The following is a 14,670-nucleotide window of genomic DNA, read 5'->3' as shown; positions in this document are numbered from 1 at the left end:
CACTGGCCCCATTCTCACTGAACTCACTGAACTCACTGCTTTTCACAGGCTCCATTCTCACTCATCTCACTGCTTTTCACTGGCCCCATTCTCACTGTACTCACTGCTTTTCACTGGCCCCATTCTCACTGAACTCACTGCTTTTCACTGGCCCCATTCTCACTGAACTCACTATTTTTCACTGGCCCCATTCTCACTGAACTCACAGCATTTCACTGACCCAATACCCACTCAATTCTCAGCTTTTCACTGACCCCATTCTCACTGCACTCACTGCTTTTCACTGGCCCCATTCACACTGAACTCACTGCTTTCCACTGGCCCCTTTCTCACTGAACTCACTGCTTTTCACGGGCTCCATTCTCACTCTACTCACTGCGTTTCATTGGCAACATTCTCACGGAACTCACTGCTTTTCACAGGCTCCATTCTCACTCATCTCACTGCATTTCACTGGCCCCATTCTCACTGAACTCATTGCTTCTCACTGGCCCCATTCTCACTGAACTCACTGCTTTTCACTGGCCCCATTCTCACTGAACTCACTGCTTTTCACTGACCCAATTCCCACTCAATTCTCAGCTTTTCACTGGCCCCATTCTCACTGAACTCACTGCTTTTCACTGGCCCCATTCTCACTGAACTCATTGCTTTTCACTGGCTACAATCTCACTGCATTCTCAGCTTTTCACTGGCCCCATTCTCACTGAACACACTGCTTTTGCGGGCCCCATTCTCACTGAACTCACTGCTTTTCACTGGCCCCATTCACACTGAACTCATTGCTTTTCACTGGCTCCATTCTCACTCTACTCACTGCGTTTCACTGGCCCCATTCTCACTGAACTCACTGCAATTCATTGGCCCCATTCTTACTGAACTCACTGCTTTTCACTTGACAATTCTCACTGAACTCAGTGCTTTTCATTGGCCCCATTCTCACTGAACTCACTGATTTTCACTGGCTCCAATATTACTGCATTCTCAGCTTTTCACTGGCTCCATTCTCACTGAAATCACTGCTTTTCACTGGCCCCATTTTCCCTGAACTCTCTATTTTCACTGACCCCATTCTCACTGCACTCACTGCTTTTCACTGGCCCCATTCTCAATGAACTCACTGCTTTTCAATCGCCCAATTCTCACTTAATTCTCCGCTTTTCACTGGCCCCATTCGCACTGAACTCACTGCTTTTCACGGAGCCAATTCCCACTGAATTCTCAGCTTTTCACTGGCCCCATTCTCACTGAACTCACTGCTTTTCACAGGCTCCATTTTCACTGAACTCACTGCTTTTCACTGGCCTCATTCTCACTGAACTCACTGCTTTTCACAGACTCCATTCTCACTCATCTCACTGCTTTTCACTGGCCCATTCTCACTTCACTGCTTTTCACTGGCCCCAATCTCACTGAACTCACTGCTTTTCACTGCCCCATTCTCACTGCACTCACTGCTTTTCACTGGCCCCATTCTCACTGAACTCACTGCTTTTCACTGATCCAATTCCCACTCAATTCTCAGCTTTTCACTGGCCCCATTCTCACTGAACTCACTGGTTTTCACTGGCCCCATTCTCACTGAACTCACTGCTTTTCACTGGCTGCAATCTCACTGCATTCTCAGCTTTTCACTGGCCCCATTCACACTGAACTCACTGCTTTTCACTGGCTCCATTCTCATTCTACTCACTGCGTTTCGCTGGCCACATTCTCAATGAAATCACGGCTTTTCACTGGCCCCATTCTCACTGAACTCATTGCGTTTCACTGGTTCCATTCTCACTCATCTCACTGCTTTTCACTGGCCCCCATTCCCACTGAACTCAGTGCTATTCATTCGTCCCATTCGCACTGAACTCACTGCTTTTCACTGGCCCCATTCTCACTGAACTCGCCATTTTCACTGACACCATTCTCTGAGCACTCACTGCTTTTCACTGGCTCCATTCTCAATGAACTAACTGCTATTCACTGACCCCATTCTCACTGCCCTCACTGCTTTTCACTGGCCCCATTCTCAGTGAATTCACTGCTTTCCACTGGCCCCATTCTCACTGAACTCACTGCTTTTCACTGACCCCATTCTCACTGCACTCACTGCTTTACACTGGCGCCATTCTCAATGAACTAACTGCTTTTCACTGACCCCATTCTCACTGCACTCACTGCTTTTCACTGGCCCCATTCTCAGCGAACTCATTGCTTTTCACTGGCCTCATTCTCAGTGAACTCACGGCTTTTCACTGGCCCCATTCTCACTGAACTCACTGCTTTTCACTGGCCCCATTCCAACTGAACTCACTGATTTTCACTGGCTCCATTCTCACTGCATTCTCAGCTTTACACTGGCCCCATTCTCACTGAACTCACTGCTTTTCACTGGCGCCATTCTCACTGTACTCACTGCTTTTCACTGGCCCCATTCTCACTGAACTCACTGCTTTTCACTGGCCCCATTCTCACTGAACTCACAGCTTTTCACTGACCCAATTTCCAATCAATTCTCAGCTTTTCACTGTCCCCATTCTCACTGAACACACTGCTTTTCACTGGCCCATTTTCACTGAACTCACTGCATTTCACTGGCCCATTCTCACTGAACTCACTGCTTTTCGCTGGCCCCATTCTCACTGAACTCACTGCTTTTCACTGACCCAATTCCCACTCACTTCTCAGCTTTTCACTGGCCCCATTCTCACTGAACTCACTGCTTTTCACTGGCCCCATTCTCACTGAACTCACTGCTTTTCACTGGCTGCAATCTCACTGCATTCTCAGCTTTTCACTGGCCCCATTCACACTGAACTCACTGCTTTTCACTGGCTCCATTCTCACTCTACTCACTGCGTTCCACTGGCCACATTCTCACTGAACTCGCGGCTTTTCACTGGCCCCATTCTCACTGAACTCACTGCGTTTCACTGGCTCCATTCTCACTCATCTCACTGCTTTTCACTGGCCCCCATTCCCACTGAACTCGCCATTTTCACTGACACCATTCTCTGAGCACTCACTGCTTTTCACTGGCTCCATTCTCAATGAACTAACTGCTTTTCACTGACCCCATTCTCACTGCCCTCACTGCTTTTCACTGGCCCCATTCTCAGTGAATTCACTGCTTTCCACTGGCCCCATTCTCACTGAACTCACTGCTTTTCACTGATCCCATTCTCACTGCACGCACTGCTTTTCACTGGCCCCATTCTCACTGAACTCACTGCTTTTCACTGACCCCATTCTCACTGCACTCACTGCTTTTCACTGGCCCCATTCTCAGTGAACTCATTGCTTTTCACTGGCCTCATTCTCAGTGAACTCACTGCTTTTCACTGGCCCCATTCTCACTGAACTCACTGATTTTCATTGGCTCCATTCTCACTGCATTCTCAGCTTTACACTGGCCCCATTCTCACTGAACTCACTGCTTTTCACTGGCCCCATTCTCACTGAACTCACTGCTTTTCACTGGCTGCAATCTCACTGCATTCTCAGCTTTTCACTGGCCCCATTCACACTGAACTCACTGCTTTTCACTGGCTCCATTCTCACTCTACTCACTGCGTTTCACTGGCCACATTCTCACTGAACTCACGGCTTTTCACTGGCCCCATTCTCACTGAACTCACTGCATTTCACTGGCTCCATTCTCACTCATCTCACTGCTTTTCACTGGCCCCCATTCCCACTGAACTCAGTGCTATTCAGTCGCCCCATTCGCACTGAACTCACTGCTTTTCACTGGCCCCATACTCACTGAACTCGCCATTTTCACTGACACCATTCTCTGAGCACTCACTGCTTTTCACTGGCTCCATTCTCAATGAACTAACTGCTTTTCACTGACCCCATTCTCACTGCCCTCACTGCTTTTCACTGGCCCCATTCTCAGTGAATTCACTGCTTTTCACTGGCCCCATGCTCACTGAACTCACTGCTTGTCACTGACCCCATTCTCACTGCATTCTCAGCTTTACACTGACCCCATTCTCACTGCACTCACTGCTTTTCACTGGCCCCATTCTCAGTGAACTCATTGCTTTTCACTGGCCTCATTCTCAGTGAACTCACGGCTTTTCACTGGCCCCATTCTCACTGAACTCACTGCTTTTCACTGGCCCCATTCCAACTGAACTCACTGATTTTCACTGGCTTCATTCTCACTGCATTCTCAGCTTTACACTGGCCGCATTCTCACTGAACTCACTGCTTTTCACTCGCGCCATTCTCACTGTACTCACTGCTTTTCACTGGCCCCATTCTCACTGAACTCACTGCTTTTCACTGGCCCCATTCTCAGTGAACTCATTGCTTTTCACTGGCCTCATTCTCAGTGAACTCACTGCTTTTCACTGGCCCCATTCTCACTGAACTCACTGCTTATCACTGGCCCCATTCCAACTGAACTCGCTGATTTTCATTGGCTCCATTCTCACTGCATTCCCACCTTTACACTGGCCCCATTCTCACTGAAGTCACTGCTTTTCACTGGCCCCATTCTCACTGAACTCACTGCTTTTCACTGGCCCCATTCTCACTGAACTCACTGCTTTTCACTCGCGCCATTCTCACTGTACTCACTGCTTTTCACTGGCCCCATTCTCAGTGAACTCATTGCTTTTCACTGGCCTCATTCTCAGTGAACTCACTGCTTTTCACTGGCCCCATTCTCACTGAACTCACTGCTTTTCACTGGCCCCATTCCAACTGAACTCACTGATTTTCATTGGCTCCATTCTCACTGCATTCCCAGCTTTACACTGGCCCCATTCTCACTGAACTCACTGCTTTTCACTGGCCCCATTCTCACTGAACTCACTGCTTGTCACTGTCTGCAATCTCACTGCATTCTCAGCTTTTCACTGGCCCCATTCACACTGAACTCACTGCTTTTCACTGGCTCCATTCTCACTCTACTCACTGCGTTTCACTGGCCCCATTCTCAATGAACTCACTGCTTTTCAATCGCCCAATTCTCACTCAATTCTCAGCTTTTCAATGACCCATTCTCACTGAACTCACTGCGTTTCACTGGCCCCATTCTCAATGAAATCACTGCTTTTCAAACGCCCAATTCTCACTCAATTCTCAGCTTTTCACTGGCCCATTCCAACTGAACTCACTGATTTTCACTGGCTCCATTCTCAGTGCATTCTCAGCTTTTCACTGGCCCCATTGTCACTGAACTCCCTGCTTTTCACTGGCCCCATTCTCACTGAACTCACTGATTTTCACTGGCTCCATTGTCACTGCATTCTCAGCTTTTGACCGGGGCCATTCACACTGAACTCAGTGCTTTTCACTGGCCCCATATTCATTGAACTCTCAATTTTCACTGACCCCATTCTCACTGAAGTCACTGCCTTTCGCTGGCCCCATTCTCACTGAACTCACTGCTTTTCACTGGCCCCATTCTCACTGAACTCACTGCTTTTCGCTGATCCATTCTAACTCTAATCTCTGCGTTTCACTGGCCCCATTCTCACTGAACTCACTGAACTCACTGCTTTTCACAGGCTCCATTCTCACTCATCTCACTGCTTTTCACTGGCCCCATTCTCACTGTACTCACTGCTTTTCACTGGCCCCATTCTCACTGAACTCACTGCTTTTCACTGGCCCCATTCTCACTGAACTCACTATTTTTCACTGGCCCCATTCTCACTGAACTCACAGCATTTCACTGACCCAATACCCACTCAATTCTCAGCTTTTCACTGACCCCATTCTCACTGCACTCACTGCTTTTCACTGGCCCCATTCACACTGAACTCACTGCTTTCCACTGGCCCCTTTCTCACTGAACTCACTGTTTTTCACGGGCTCCATTCTCACTCTCCTCACTGCGTTTCATTGGCAACATTCTCACGGAACTCACTGCTTTTCACAGGCTCCATTCTCACTCATCTCACTGCATTTCACTGGCCCCATTCTCACTGGACTCATTGCTTCTCACTGGCCCCATTCTCACTGAACTCACTGCTTTTCACTGGCCCCATTCTCACTGAACTCACTGCTTTTCACTGGCCCCATTCTCACTGAACTCATTGCCTTTCACTAGCTACAATCTCACTGCATTCTCAGCTTTTCACTGGCCCCATTCTCACTGAACACACTGCTTTTGCGGGCCCCATTCTCACTGAACTCACTGCTTTTCACTGGCCCCATTCACACTGAACTCATTGCTTTTCACTGGCTCCATTCTCACTCTACTCACTGCGTTTCACTGGCCCCATTCTCACTGAACTCACTGCAATTCATTGGCCCCATTCTTACTGAACTCACTGCTTTTCACTTGACAATTCTCACTGAACTCAGTGCTTTTCATTGGCCCCATTCTCACTGAACTCACTGATTTTCACTGGCTCCAATATTACTGCATTCTCAGCTTTTCACTGGCTCCATTCTCACTGAAATCACTGCTTTTCACTGGCCCCATTTTCCCTGAACTCTCTATTTTCACTGACCCCATTCTCACTGCACTCACTGCTTTTCACTGGCTCCATTCTCACTGAAATCACTGCTTTTCACTGGCCCCATTTTCCCTGAACTCTCTATTTTCACTGACCCCATTCTCACTGCACTCTCTGATTTTCACTGGCCCCATTTTCACTGAACTCTCAATTTTCACTGACCCCATTCTCACTGAACTCACTGCTTTTCACTGACCCCATTCTCACTGCACTCACTGCTTTTCACTGGCCCCATTCTCAGTGAACTCATTGCTTTTCACTGGCCTCATTCTCAGTGAACTCACTGCTTTTCACTGGCCCCATTCTCACTGAACTCACTGATTTTCATTGGCTCCATTCTCACTGCATTCTCAGCTTTACACTGGCCCCATTCTCACTGAACTCACTGCTTTTCACTGGCCCCATTCTCACTGAACTCACTGCTTTTCACTGGCTGCAATCTCACTGCATTCTCAGCTTTTCACTGGCCCCATTCACACTGAACTCACTGCTTTTCACTGGCTCCATTCTCACTCTACTCACTGCGTTTCACTGGCCACATTCTCACTGAACTCACGGCTTTTCACTGGCCCCATTCTCACTGAACTCACTGCATTTCACTGGCTCCATTCTCACTCATCTCACTGCTTTTCACTGGCCCCCATTCCCACTGAACTCAGTGCTATTCATTGGCCCCATTCGCACTGAACTCACTGCTTTTCACTGGCCCCATACTCACTGAACTCGCCATTTTCACTGACACCATTCTCTGAGCACTCACTGCTTTTCACTGGCTCCATTCTCAATGAACTAACTGCTTTTCACTGACCCCATTCTCACTGCCCTCACTGCTTTTCACTGGCCCCATTCTCAGTGAATTCACTGCTTTTCACTGGCCCCATGCTCACTGAACTCACTGCTTTTCACTGACCCCATTCTCACTGCATTCCCAGCTTTACACTGACCCCATTCTCACTGCACTCACTGCTTTTCACTGGCCCCATTCTCAGTGAACTCATTGCTTTTCACTGGCCTCATTCTCAGTGAACTCACGGCTTTTCACTGGCCCCATTCTCACTGAACTCACTGCTTTTCACTGGCCCCATTCCAACTGAACTCACTGATTTTCACTGGCTTCATTCTCACTGCATTCTCAGCTTTACACTGGCCGAATTCTCACTGAACTCACTGCTTTTCACTCGCGCCATTCTCACTGTACTCACTGCTTTTCACTGGCCCCATTCTCACTGAACTCACTGCTTTTCACTGGCCCCATTCTCAGTGAACTCATTGCTTTTCACTGGCCTCATTCTCAGTGAACTCACTGCTTTTCACTGGCCCCATTCTCACTGAACTCACTGCTTATCACTGGCCCCATTCCAACTGAACTCGCTGATTTTCATTGGCTCCATTCTCACTGCATTCCCAGCTTTACACTGGCCCCATTCTCACTGAACTCACTGCTTTTCACTGGCCCCATTCTCACTGAACTCACTGCTTTTCACTGGCCCCATTCTCACTGAACTCACTGCTTTTCACTCGCGCCATTCTCACTGTACTCACTGCTTTTCACTGGCCCCATTCTCAGTGAACTCATTGCTTTTCACTGGCCTCATTCTCAGTGAACTCATTGCTTTTCACTGGCCTCATTCTCAGTGAACTCACTGCTTTTCACTGGCCCCATTCTCACTGAACTCACTGCTTTTCACTGGCCCCATTCCAACTGAACTCACTGATTTTCATTGGCTCCATTCTCACTGCATTCCCAGCTTTACACTGGCCCCATTCTCACTGAACTCACTGCTTTTCACTGGCCCCATTCTCACTGAACTCACTGCTTGTCACTGTCTGCAATCTCACTGCATTCTCAGCTTTTCACTGGCCCCATTCACACTGAACTCACTGCTTTTCACTGGCTCCATTCTCACTCTACTCACTGCGTTTCACTGGCCCCATTCTCAATGAACTCACTGCTTTTCAATCACCCAATTCTCACTCAATTCTCAGCTTTTCAATGACCCATTCTCACTGAACTCACTGCGTTTCACTGGCCCCATTCTCAATGAAATCACTGCTTTTCAAACGCCCAATTCTCACTCAATTCTCAGCTTTTCACTGGCCCCATTCCAACTGAACTCACTGATTTTCACTGGCTCCATTCTCAGTGCATTCTCAGCTTTTCACTGGCCCCATTGTCACTGAACTCCCTGCTTTTCACTGGCCCCATTCTCACTGAACTCACTGATTTTCACTGGCTCCATTGTCACTGCATTCTCAGCTTTTGACCGGGGCCATTCACACTGAACTCAGTGCTTTTCACTGGCCCCATATTCATTGAACTCTCAATTTTCACTGACCCCATTCTCACTGAAATCACTGCCTTTCACTGGCCCCATTCTCACTGAACTCACTGCTTTTCACTGGCCCCATTCTCACTGAACTCACTGCTTTTCGCTGATCCATTCTAACTCTAATCTCTGCGTTTCACTGGCCCCATTCTCACTGAACTCACTGAACTCACTGCTTTTCACAGGCTCCATTCTCACTCATCTCACTGCTTTTCACTGGCCCCATTCTCACTGGACTCATTGCTTCTCACTGGCCCCATTCTCACTGAACTCACTGCTTTTCACTGGCCCCATTCTCACTGAACTCACTGCTTTTCACTGGCCCCATTCTCACTGAACTCATTGCTTTTCACTGGCTACAATCTCACTGCATTCTCAGCTTTTCACTGGCCCCATTCTCACTGAACACACTGCTTTTGCGGGCCCCATTCTCACTGAACTCACTGCTTTTCACTGGCCCCATTCACACTGAACTCATTGCTTTTCACTGGCTCCATTCTCACTCTACTCACTGCGTTTCACTGGCCCCATTCTCACTGAACTCACTGCAATTCATTGGCCCCATTCTTACTGAACTCACTGCTTTTCACTTGACAATTCTCACTGAACTCAGTGCTTTTCATTGGCCCCATTCTCACTGAACTCACTGATTTTCACTGGCTCCAATATTACTGCATTCTCAGCTTTTCACTGGCTCCATTCTCACTGAAATCACTGCTTTTCACTGGCCCCATTTTCCCTGAACTCTCTATTTTCACTGACCCCATTCTCACTGCACTCACTGCTTTTCACTGGCCCCATTCTCAATGAACTCACTGCTTTTCAATCGCCCAATTCTCACTTAATTCTCCGCTTTTCACTGGCCCCATTCGCACTGAACTCACTGCTTTTCACGGAGCCAATTCTCACTCAATTCTCAGCTTTTCACTGGCCCCATTCTCACTGAACTCACTGCTTTTCACTGGCCCCATTCTCACTGAACTCACTGCTTTTCACTGGCCCCATTCTCACTGAACTCACTGCTTTTCACTGGCTCCATTCTCACTCTACTCTCTGCGTTTCACTGGCCCCATTCTCACTGTACTCACTGAACTCACTGCTTTTCACCTCCCCCATTCTCACTGAACTCACTGCTTTTCACTGGCCCCATTCTCACTGTCCTCACTGCTTTTCACCTCCCCCATTCTCACTGAACTCACTGCTTTTCACTGGCCCCATTCTCACTGAACTCACTGCTTTTCACTGGCCCCATTCCAACTGAACACACTGATTTTCACTGGCTCCATTCTCACTGAACTCACTGCTTTTCACTGGCCCCATATTCACTGAACTCTCAATTTTCACTGACCCCATTCTCACTGAAGTCACTGCCTTTCGCTGGCCCCATTCTCACTCAACTCTCTGAGTTTCAGTGGCCCCATTCTCACTGAACTCACTGAACTCACTGCTTTTCACAGGCTCCATTCTCACTCATCTCACTGCTTTTCACTGGCCCCTCTCACTGTACTCACTGCTTTTCACTGGCCCCATTCTCACTGAACTCTCAGCTTTTCCCTGCCCCATTCTCACTGAACTCACTGCGTTTCACTGGCCCCATTCTCAATGAACTCACTGCTTTTCAATCGCCCAATTCTCACTCAATTCTCAGCTTTTCAATTACCCTTTCTCACTGAACTCACTGCGTTTCACTGGCCCCATTCTCAATGAAATCACTGCTTTTCAAACGCCCAATTCTCACTCAATTCCCAGCTTTTCACTGGCCCCATTCCAACTGAACTCACTGATTTTCACTGGCTCCATTCTCAGTGCATTCTCAGCTTTTCACTGGCCCCATTGTCACTGAACTCTCTGCTTTTCACTGGCCCCATTCTCACTGAACTCACTGATTTTCACTGGCTCCATTGTCACTGCATTCTCAGCTTTTGACCGGGGCCATTCACACTGAACTCAGTGCTTTTCACTGGCCCCATATTCATTGAACTCTCAATTTTCACTGACCCCATTCTCACTGAAGTCACTGCTTTTCACTGGCCCCATTCTCACTGAACTCACTGCTTTTCACTGATCCATTCTAACTCTAATCTCTGCGTTTCACTGGCCCCATTCTCACTGAACTCACTGAACTCACTGCTTTTCACAGGCTCCATTCTCACTCATCTCACTGCTTTTCACTGGCCCCATTCTCACTGTACTCACTGCTTTTCACTGGCCCCATTCTCACTGAACTCACTGCTTTTCACTGGCTCCATTCTCACTGAACTCACTGCTTTTCACTGGCCCCATATTCACTGAACTCTCAATTTTCACTGACCCCATTCTCACTGAAGTCACTGCCTTTCGCTGGCCCCATTCTCACTCAACTCTCTGAGTTTCAGTGGCCCCATTCTCACTGAACTCACTGAACTCACTGCTTTTCACAGGCTCCATTCTCACTGAACTCACTGCTTTTCACTGGCTGCAATCTCACTGCATTCTCAGCTTTTCACTGGCCCCATTCACACTGAACTCACTGCTTTTCACTGGCTCCATTCTCACTCTACTCACTGCGTTTCACTGGCCACATTCTCACTGAACTCACGGCTTTTCACTGGCCCCATTCTCACTGAACTCACTGCATTTCACTGGCTCCATTCTCACTCATCTCACTGCTTTTCACTGGCCCCCATTCCCACTGAACTCAGTGCTATTCATTGGCCCCATTCGCACTGAACTCACTGCTTTTCACTGGCCCCATACTCACTGAACTCGCCATTTTCACTGACACCATTCTCTGAGCACTCACTGCTTTTCACTGGCTCCATTCTCAATGAACTAACTGCTTTTCACTGACCCCATTCTCACTGCCCTCACTGCTTTTCACTGGCCCCATTCTCAGTGAATTCACTGCTTTTCACTGGCCCCATGCTCACTGAACTCACTGCTTTTCACTGACCCCATTCTCACTGCATTCCCAGCTTTACACTGACCCCATTCTCACTGCACTCACTGCTTTTCATTGGCCCCATTCTCAGTGAACTCATTGCTTTTCACTGGCCTCATTCTCAGTGAACTCACGGCTTTTCACTGGCCCCATTCTCACTGAACTCACTGCTTTTCACTGGCCCCATTCCAACTGAACTCACTGATTTTCACTGGCTTCATTCTCACTGCATTCTCAGCTTTACACTGGCCGAATTCTCACTGAACTCACTGCTTTTCACTCGCGCCATTCTCACTGTACTCACTGCTTTTCACTGGCCCCATTCTCACTGAACTCACTGCTTTTCACTGGCCCCATTCTCAGTGAACTCATTGCTTTTCACTGGCCTCATTCTCAGTGAACTCACTGCTTTTCACTGGCCCCATTCTCACTGAACTCACTGCTTATCACTGGCCCCATTCCAACTGAACTCGCTGATTTTCATTGGCTCCATTCTCACTGCATTCCCAGCTTTACACTGGCCCCATCCTCACTGAACTCACTGCTTTTCACTGGCCCCATTCTCACTGAACTCACTGCTTTTCACTGGCCCCATTCTCACTGAACTCACTGCTTTTCACTCGCGCCATTCTCACTGTACTCACTGCTTTTCACTGGCCCCATTCTCAGTGAACTCATTGCTTTTCACTGGCCTCATTCTCAGTGAACTCATTGCTTTTCACTGGCCTCATTCTCAGTGAACTCACTGCTTTTCACTGGCCCCATTCTCACTGAACTCACTGCTTTTCACTGGCCCCATTCCAACTGAACTCACTGATTTTCATTGGCTCCATTCTCACTGCATTCCCAGCTTTACACTGGCCCCATTCTCACTGAACTCACTGCTTTTCACTGGCCCCATTCTCACTGAACTCACTGCTTGTCACTGTCTGCAATCTCACTGCATTCTCAGCTTTTCACTGGCCCCATTCACACTGAACTCACTGCTTTTCACTGGCTCCATTCTCACTCTACTCACTGCGTTTCACTGGCCCCATTCTCAATGAACTCACTGCTTTTCAATCACCCAATTCTCACTCAATTCTCAGCTTTTCAATGACCCATTCTCACTGAACTCACTGCGTTTCACTGGCCCCATTCTCAATGAAATCACTGCTTTTCAAACGCCCAATTCTCACTCAATTCTCAGCTTTTCACTGGCCCCATTCCAACTGAACTCACTGATTTTCACTGGCTCCATTCTCAGTGCATTCTCAGCTTTTCACTGGCCCCATTGTCACTGAACTCCCTGCTTTTCACTGGCCCCATTCTCACTGAACTCACTGATTTTCACTGGCTCCATTGTCACTGCATTCTCAGCTTTTGACCGGGGCCATTCACACTGAACTCAGTGCTTTTCACTGGCCCCATATTCATTGAACTCTCAATTTTCACTGACCCCATTCTCACTGAAATCACTGCCTTTCACTGGCCCCATTCTCACTGAACTCACTGCTTTTCACTGGCCCCATTCTCACTGAACTCACTGCTTTTCGCTGATCCATTCTAACTCTAATCTCTGCGTTTCACTGGCCCCATTCTCACTGAACTCACTGAACTCACTGCTTTTCACAGGCTCCATTCTCACTCATCTCACTGCTTTTCACTGGCCCCATTCTCACTGGACTCATTGCTTCTCACTGGCCCCATTCTCACTGAACTCACTGCTTTTCACTGGCCCCATTCTCACTGAACTCACTGCTTTTCACTGGCCCCATTCTCACTGAACTCATTGCTTTTCACTGGCTACAATCTCACTGCATTCTCAGCTTTTCACTGGCCCCATTCTCACTGAACACACTGCTTTTGCGGGCCCCATTCTCACTGAACTCACTGCTTTTCACTGGCCCCATTCACACTGAACTCATTGCTTTTCACTGGCTCCATTCTCACTCTACTCACTGCGTTTCACTGGCCCCATTCTCACTGAACTCACTGCAATTCATTGGCCCCATTCTTACTGAACTCACTGCTTTTCACTTGACAATTCTCACTGAACTCAGTGCTTTTCATTGGCCCCATTCTCACTGAACTCACTGATTTTCACTGGCTCCAATATTACTGCATTCTCAGCTTTTCACTGGCTCCATTCTCACTGAAATCACTGCTTTTCACTGGCCCCATTTTCCCTGAACTCTCTATTTTCACTGACCCCATTCTCACTGCACTCACTGCTTTTCACTGGCCCCATTCTCAATGAACTCACTGCTTTTCAATCGCCCAATTCTCACTTAATTCTCCGCTTTTCACTGGCCCCATTCGCACTGAACTCACTGCTTTTCACGGAGCCAATTCTCACTCAATTCTCAGCTTTTCACTGGCCCCATTCTCACTGAACTCACTGCTTTTCACTGGCCCCATTCTCACTGAACTCACTGCTTTTCACTGGCCCCATTCTCACTGAACTCACTGCTTTTCACTGGCTCCATTCTCACTCTACTCTCTGCGTTTCACTGGCCCCATTCTCACTGTACTCACTGAACTCACTGCTTTTCACCTCCCCCATTCTCACTGAACTCACTGCTTTTCACTGGCCCCATTCTCACTGTCCTCACTGCTTTTCACCTCCCCCATTCTCACTGAACTCACTGCTTTTCACTGGCCCCATTCTCACTGAACTCACTGCTTTTCACTGGCCCCATTCCAACTGAACACACTGATTTTCACTGGCTCCATTCTCACTGAACTCACTGCTTTTCACTGGCCCCATATTCACTGAACTCTCAATTTTCACTGACCCCATTCTCACTGAAGTCACTGCCTTTCGCTGGCCCCATTCTCACTCAACTCTCTGAGTTTCAGTGGCCCCATTCTCACTGAACTCACTGAACTCACTGCTTTTCACAGGCTCCATTCTCACTCATCTCACTGCTTTTCACTGGCCCCTCTCACTGTACTCACTGCTTTTCAC

The sequence above is a fragment of the Mustelus asterias genome, chromosome 15 (genome assembly GCF_964213995.1).
Source record: "Mustelus asterias chromosome 15, sMusAst1.hap1.1, whole genome shotgun sequence".
In the NCBI taxonomy this organism is placed as follows: Eukaryota; Metazoa; Chordata; class Chondrichthyes; order Carcharhiniformes; family Triakidae; genus Mustelus; species Mustelus asterias.
Note: the sequence above shows the minus strand (reverse complement) of the source record.